This window comes from Cervus canadensis, chromosome 22 (genome assembly GCF_019320065.1).
Source record: "Cervus canadensis isolate Bull #8, Minnesota chromosome 22, ASM1932006v1, whole genome shotgun sequence".
Taxonomy (NCBI): Eukaryota; Metazoa; Chordata; class Mammalia; order Artiodactyla; family Cervidae; genus Cervus; species Cervus canadensis.
In genome coordinates, this window is record NC_057407.1 from 1,411,588 (window position 1) to 1,418,920 (window position 7,333).

Here is a 7,333-nt window from a genome sequence, read left to right on the forward strand (position 1 = left end):
GATGGATAACACACTATAGATAGATGATAAATAGATGATAGACAGTAAGTAGATCAGTAGACGATAGACGGACGGATGGATAGATGGGTTGATCTGTCCACAGACAGATGCGCCAACTTGCAGTTTTCCAGTTTCGATGGTGAAACGCTCCCACCGAGGTTCGTTCTGAGTATCACTGTGGTGTCACTGAGCAGGTTGCTGGCACACAATCAACTCTTGCAAGCTGATATGAACTGGCTCCTGCTCAGCACTGCCTGGAAACCAAGTGAAGAAAGAGTCCCGAGAAAGAATTAGAAGAACGGAAGAGTGACCCTCATATTAAATGCTGTTGACATGTCAAAGTGGATGAGGACTTCTGCGGAGATGTGTGTCACATTTTGTCACGCAGAATTGTTAGCCTTCGTTCAGGCGAGCTGCAAAATCAGCACGACCTCATACCCTATTTGTAACATCACGTTCTCCCAATGCAACTTTAAAAACCAGAGGAAGGAAGAGAAAGGACCACTTACATCGTTTATTTTCAATCTTCCCCCTTTTTTCTAATACATGTATTAAGGCTATAATTTTCCCTCTAAGTATGACTGTAACTGCATTCCACACAGTTTTATGTTTGGTATTGTGTATATCATTCTCTCAAAAAACATTTTTTTTAATGGCCACAGTGTTTTTTTCCTTTGGCCTTTATGGTTTGGGATTTGGTTTTTATTGTTGATGCTGTTTTGCTTAATTTTTCAAGCAAAAGTCACTTAATTTTCTTTCTTTTTTTTTTTTAAATTTTCTTAAATTGAGAGGCTGAGAGAGGAAGTACTCAAAGAAACCACTGGTTTGACCCCAGGCTGACTCATTTTTACCTGCGTCCACATTTTTCTTCAGCTTCTTTCTTTTTGATGGAATTTCTCCTCGAATCTTGTGCATAGTTAACATCTGGAAATTTTAGTCAGATTTAAAGTGTCACACTCAAATACGTCTCCATAATCTTTAGATTGTTTCAGGATACAGTATTTTATTAGTGCAAAACTCGGAACTTGTCTACTGTAAGCATTAATAACATTTCAACTAAAAAAATAATAATAATAACATTTCAACTATATTAGTATCTATGTAACAAATGCATAACATTTCATCTTTTAAAAAATAGTTATTTTTAGTGATTTTTAAGTCAATATTTCTAACTTCAATATATTGCTGTCAGAGAACACGTCCTGTAAAATTCCAATCCTTTGAATGAAACTTCTTGAGACTTGCTTCCTACTATGAGCACATTTTTGGTAAACTTCCAACATGTGCTTGAAAAGAGTGTTTTCTAAAGTAGCCGTGTGTCCATCAGGTCAGGTTCTCCAATCCTGGTGTCTGAATCTCTTACACCCTCCCGAGCCTCCTCTGCTTGCTCGGCACTCTTTCTGAGGTTCCGGGTTTTTCTCCTCGTCCATGGCCTGTTGTCTCTTGCTTCTCTTGGTTTCCATTCACAGGGCCTTGTCTCTGTCTGCCTGGTTCCTTTCATTGGGTGCTTGCTGTCAAAATTTAAAACACTGTTGGTACAAATAATTTGAGCCTTCAAATGCAGCAATCTTCCTTCAGAGAGATATTTAAATGTATTAACTGTCTTTACACATATTAAATATCTTCACACGTATTAAATACATCCAAAAAGGCTCTCTAGCGCCTTAGACCCTAAACCCTAAATCTAGTCTTGGGAGCTGAGGTCACGGGAGACCGAGCGGCCGCTCCTACAAGGCGGTGCAGGTCTGCCTGCCGTTCAGCCCTCGGCCCCTGAGGGGTGGGGTGAGGGGGTGCGGCTTCAGGCCCCCCACCAGCTCCAGCAACCCTGCCCCACCTCAGCCCGCACCGCACCCCCCCCCCACCCCGGCGGCACCTGCTCCTCGAGGAAAGGGTGATCCCGAGCGCTGAACTCACGCTTCCGGAACTTTGACTTCACACTAGGTTCCCGGCCCAGGGCTCTTCGCTGCTCTCAGCTCTCCAGTGCGTTTACGCTGGGGCTTCTCTCTGCTGCGGTGTTGTCCAGCTTTTCTAAGTCCTCAAGGGAAGGGGGTACCTGCCACTCAGGCATCTTTACAAAGCAGCAGAAGTGCTGCCGGAGTTTTCAGAGGAAAAAGTCATGGCTTCCGGCCCCCAGGAGAAGGAGCGCCTTATTTTACATCGCAGAGCGTTCCCTTCCACTGATGAAAGTCTGAGGGGGAAGGGCCGTCAGTAGGGTCTCTCAGAGGCAGACTGCAGAAAGAGCGGAGCTGGTGACTACCTGCCAAAACGCAAAACGCAGACTTCTGTTTCCAAACGCACACAGATTGCTAAGCCGATGTGTTCAACTCCTGCAGACCTCAGCTGCCATTGCACCCCGAGCCGGTAGGCAAGCCAGAAACAGCACTCAGCTTGGTAGCAGCATGTCCTGCCTAGAGGGAACCAGAGGTCCAAAACCAAGCCGTTGGTTAGGACAACGTCACTCCAGGGGGTTTGACAGCCAAACCCTTGCGTCAGAATGCCAGGGAAGGGCTGATGCAAAAGGCTGACCCTAGAGAAGAGAGACTCAGGCCAGCCCCCAGCGCCCAGCTCAGCCTGTCTGCCCCCATCCTCAGCGCTCACTGAAGCGGGGGTTTATTTGCAGTTGACACTCTAGGGTCTCGAGAAAAATCTTGGTCAATATTTTAGCCACTTCCCTCCATTCAGCCTCTCTCAAGGTCTCTTCTCCACGCCGCCATCCTGACCCCTGTCCACCGACACAAACACCATTTCTAGTTCCCGCCCTAACAGCCAGAGGAACCTGGTGTTAGCATTGCTGCTGGGAGCTCTCCAGTGACCCTTCATGTTACAAAAGGAAGAAGGGGACACTCTGAGGGCCTGCCTGCCCAGACCAAAGCCGCAGCCCCTGAGGCAGGGCCTGGCCGCTGCTGCCCGCCTCCTGCCCCGTCCATGCGGCCTCGGGCCTGACTCCTGGGAGTCCAGCTGCCCCGCGTCTGACTCTTCAGCAGTCTCTGCTTGAACATGCCGAAGGACAGGGCTTCACGTGGGGCTAAGCCTTGATGGACCAGCGAGACTTTACTGCAGGAGAAGTCACCCCCTACAGCGCCCTGGGCCCGGCTCCGCGGCCTGAGCCACGCAGATTGGCCTCCGCACGAAACCACAATAACAGCAATAATAACAGAACAGTGACCCTGCTCCGGGTGGGCAGGCGTGCGGCTCACCCGGCCCCAGGCCCCTGAACCTACTGTGTCCCTTGGGGCTGGCGACCAGCCACTGTGCCCAACCCCCAGCCCAACAAAGACAGGAAGTTCTCAATTTATGAACTAATTGTGTTCCTGAAATTCCTTCGTAAGGCTGTTGTTTGGATGGCGGAACCGCTTTCCCACATAAACAAGTTGTAGATGGCCACGGCGCCCAAGGAGGCCCCGAGCCTGGCGGCCACCACGCCCGCGGGACCCCCTGGCCTGACTCTGATGGAGACCAGGGTGGGGGCTCGGGCCGCAATCATCACTCAACGCGGGGACGGCAGGCGTCCGTTCATCTTCACCACAGTCGCCGGGGGACGTGCTGGCCCGGAACAGCACGGCCGAATGTCCACGCCGGGGCCGGCCCCAGAGCCAGCCCTCCGCCAGCGAGAGCCCGAGGAACATGCCTGAACGGTGCCCGACGGCTGGCCCCCTGCAGGCCGTGGCGTGGGCCCGCGTCCTGCCCCCGTGGCCCTGAGCAGCCTCCCCGCCACCTCGAGGGTCCCGCATGGAGGGTGCGGCCACCGTCCATCGCCTGCTGCCCAAGCCTCCCCTGGCCCCCGGGCTGCTGGGGGTCCGGGCACCTGCGAGCCCCGGTGTGAGGGTGGCAGGTCTGCAGGCATCAGGCTCCCTGGGCCTGAGTCCCACCTCTGCTCCAGGCACAGACACGCCTGCGCGTGCAGAGCTAATTTGGAGGGCCGCGATGATGCCGGGCGCGCGCACACACACACACACACCCCACACCTGGTACTGAGGTTGGGACTCCAGGGACAGCCTACGGGGCAGCCCTCCCCGGCCACTCTCGCCCAGACGGCTCCGTCCCGCGTGCGCCGGGTTCCTAGGGGGGAAGCACCTTCCACCGGGGACCAGGACGTGGCTCACACTGAGCTCTGAGAAATGAGCAGAGGTTGTCAAGGAGCGGGCCTTCTTTCAGAGACCAAAACAGACCCAGGGGAGACCGGCTCCTCTCTCCCCCCGGCTCTGCCCCAGTCTCAGCCCTGACGCGGCCTCTCCCAGAAAGAGGAGGCTCAGCTGGGGCTCAGGTCCTGCTGTGTGTTTTGGGAAGATCGCTGACCCTCTCTGACTCTGAGCCTCATCTCTAACTGGGGGACGGAAGATGAAAAGCATTCACTCACACACGTTTTTACTGAGCGTCTGTAAGGTCGGGCCCTCAACCTGGGGGCAGCGGAGACGGTGGGGGGGTGGGAGGAGGGCGCGGTGGACGGTTCGCTGGGAGAGTCAAGCTTCAATCACAGCATCTGCACACATCTAGTTGGCACACAACGCATCCAGCTAGAAAGTCGTGGTCAGGCAAAGGTTCTTCCAACAACTTGTTAGCGACTGATCCCTTCGGTTCAGCACAGAAAGTGAAAAGTAGATCAAAGGGCAGACGCTGGGAGGGATCTTGGGGTGCGGGCACGCCTCGGAGGAGCGCACCGGGAACCTGGCCCGGGTGGGGGCAAGGGCAGGAAGCGTCTGCAGGGGGCCGAGCGGTCCCGGCCCGGTGGGCACTGGGGGACCATCGCCCCTCTCTAATGGGGGGCTGGGGACGAGGCCCCGCTTCACCCTGCCCTGGGGGGCGGGGCTGGCGCTGCCCAGCTGCCAGGGCCCCTCCTCCCGGCCGGGGGTGCCCGGGGCGGCAGCTGGCGTCGGGGGCGCGGGGCGCGGGGACGCGATGAGGCAGGGGCCCGGACGCTGGAAAGCAGCTCCCTGCAGCCGCCGATTATCTGATGGAGCGCTTCCTTCATCAGCGCTAATATCCATGTAGTGAAACAATGAAAGGGTTTCCTATCAGTTCCAAATAGGACGTGAAACACTCTCGGTGCTGAGGGTAGAGGATGCTCAATAGGGCAATGGGAAACGCCTGAGTCACCGGAGGGCTCTTTGATTCCGACGGCCAATCGGAGAAAAGAGAGAGAGAGACACAGAGGTTCATCGGGGGTTCTTCCCGGAGGGGGCGGGGCCCGGGAAGGGCGGCCCTGTGCCTGGGGCCCCACCCCCGCCCCGCCCCGGGCTGAGAGCGGGAGGAGCTGGCCGTGGGGACGCCACCCGGAGAAGGGAATGGAAGCCCCGCTTCCGCGGCCAGGGAGCACGTTCCCCCGCTCCGCCGCAGCCCCAGGCCCCAGGACAGCCCTCCAGCCCTGCGCGCCTAGGAGCCAGTGGCCGCAGGGCCTGCCCGGCGGAGGAGGCCTGTCCACCCAGAGCCTTGTCCTGCGGCTCCGGGCAGCCTCCTGAGCCTGGCTCACAGTTCAGATTTCCTGCGGGAAAATGGAAGCGGCCCTCAGGCCTGATTCCTGCCCAGGCCTTTTGGAATGGACTCCCAGGCCCTCCAACCAGACAGCGGCCTTCTTCCTCCCCCTCTCTAAGAGGGCACCGCGCTGTTTTTCCGGAAAAGACGCAGTGATCAGACACAGTGATCGTATACCCAGCGTCTCCCCGGGGCAGAATGGCTGTTAGCGCCCTGGCGGTGCGGGAGTACACAGCTGTACTCCTAAAGCTAACTGTCTGTTTCAGCCCAACTGCAGGCCGCTCGTGGGCCTCGGAGGTTTCAGGAGGGGCCTGGCGCGGCTCCAGTCTACGGGAACTGCACAGCTTCCACTTAGGGGAGCCGGCCTTGACCCGACCTCACCTGGCCTAAGAAAACGATGCCGCTCAGAGTCTTGCTTGAGCAAGGACTCCCTCTGGGGTCAGAAGTCCCTTCCTTGCTGGGTGATGCCAGCCTGTACCCATCCTTAAGTGCCAATGCTTGAACTGGCCTGTGGGCACGTCACCTGGGTGCCTGCCTGCACCGGGGTGCCCAGGCGGGGCGCACGCAAGCCGTGACCCGCCCTGTGTAGATGAGAGCTGGTAGGAGAGACCTGTGGGTGACCGGCCGGTGCGGGCCCACGTCCTGTGCCCAGTGGGGGGCCTTTCTGAGCATGCGTCCGTGGAGCCTGAGCTGAAGGGAGCTTATTCAACGCGTGTCATCCAAGGTCTCCGTCCCCGGGAAATGGCGCGTCGGGCAGAGGGAAGGCTTCGTGGGCTCCATTCCAGGTGGAGCTGGAGGCTCCTGAGAGAAAAGGGGCCCCTGCTCAGCTCCGGGTGGAGAACAACGCCAAGCGCTCACCAGGGTGCAGGTGTGTGTGCTGGGAACGGCTTCCTGCCGCCTGCAGCCCTGTCCTCTGGGGTGGCTGCCTTAACGGTGGGACCTCGGGGGCAGCGTGCCAGCGTCTGTTTTCCTGCCCAGAGGCCTGCTTCCGGACCCAGGGGCTTTCAGGAGGGGACCCCCCTCTGTCTCGCAGGCCCGTGGGACCCTGGACCTGGCTGGGCTGAGGCGGGGGCTGGGAGCTTGTGGGCCTGACGGCACGGCATGCTGGCCCGGCAATGAGCAAGGACCCCCAAACATCAGGGCCCGCGTCGTCCCTCCTGCGGGGGAGCTGCTCCTGTGCCGGGCGCAGTAGGGGGCGCACACACGCCCCGCTGCGCCTCACTGGGAGGGCATGGGGGTCCCGTCTGGCAAAGGACCGAGGTTCAGAGAGGCCACCACCCGGGTCGTAGAGACAAGCGCTTGGTTCAATCACAAGCCTGTCCCAGGCCTCAGGGCTCTCCTGCAAACTCAGACGCCTCCAGGTTCCGGGCAAGGCACCCCAAGGGGCACCCCGAGGGGCAGCACCAGCTGCGGGTAAGCAGGGGGCCAGGGGACGCGCAAGGAGAGCCTGTGGCGACCCTTGAGCAGCTGCCCGTGTGGCCTGACCTCCACGTGGTCCCCCACGCGCTCCCGCCTTAGTGAGCAGCAGGTCAGAGCAGGTCAGCGCCCAGGACTAGTGACAAGAATGCACACCTCCAGCACACACGGTGGCCCCTCAATCTCTCTGCATGCCCACCTCCCTGCAGCAGCTCCCCTCCAAGGGACAGAGCGGCAGTCGGAGGCCAGAGAGGTGGGCCAGCGGGCCAGGGGCGCCAGCCGGTCCCCGTGTGCCCGCTGCGGTCCTAGTGGATCAAAGTGGCCCCATGTCTCCCGAGAAGCGGAGGAAGTGCTCAGGGGTCCAGAAGAGGCGGGGGATGCTGACCAGTTTCCAGGGGCCATTTTCCCGTTGCTGGGATGGCCTAAGACCGTCGCTGGGAGCCCGCAC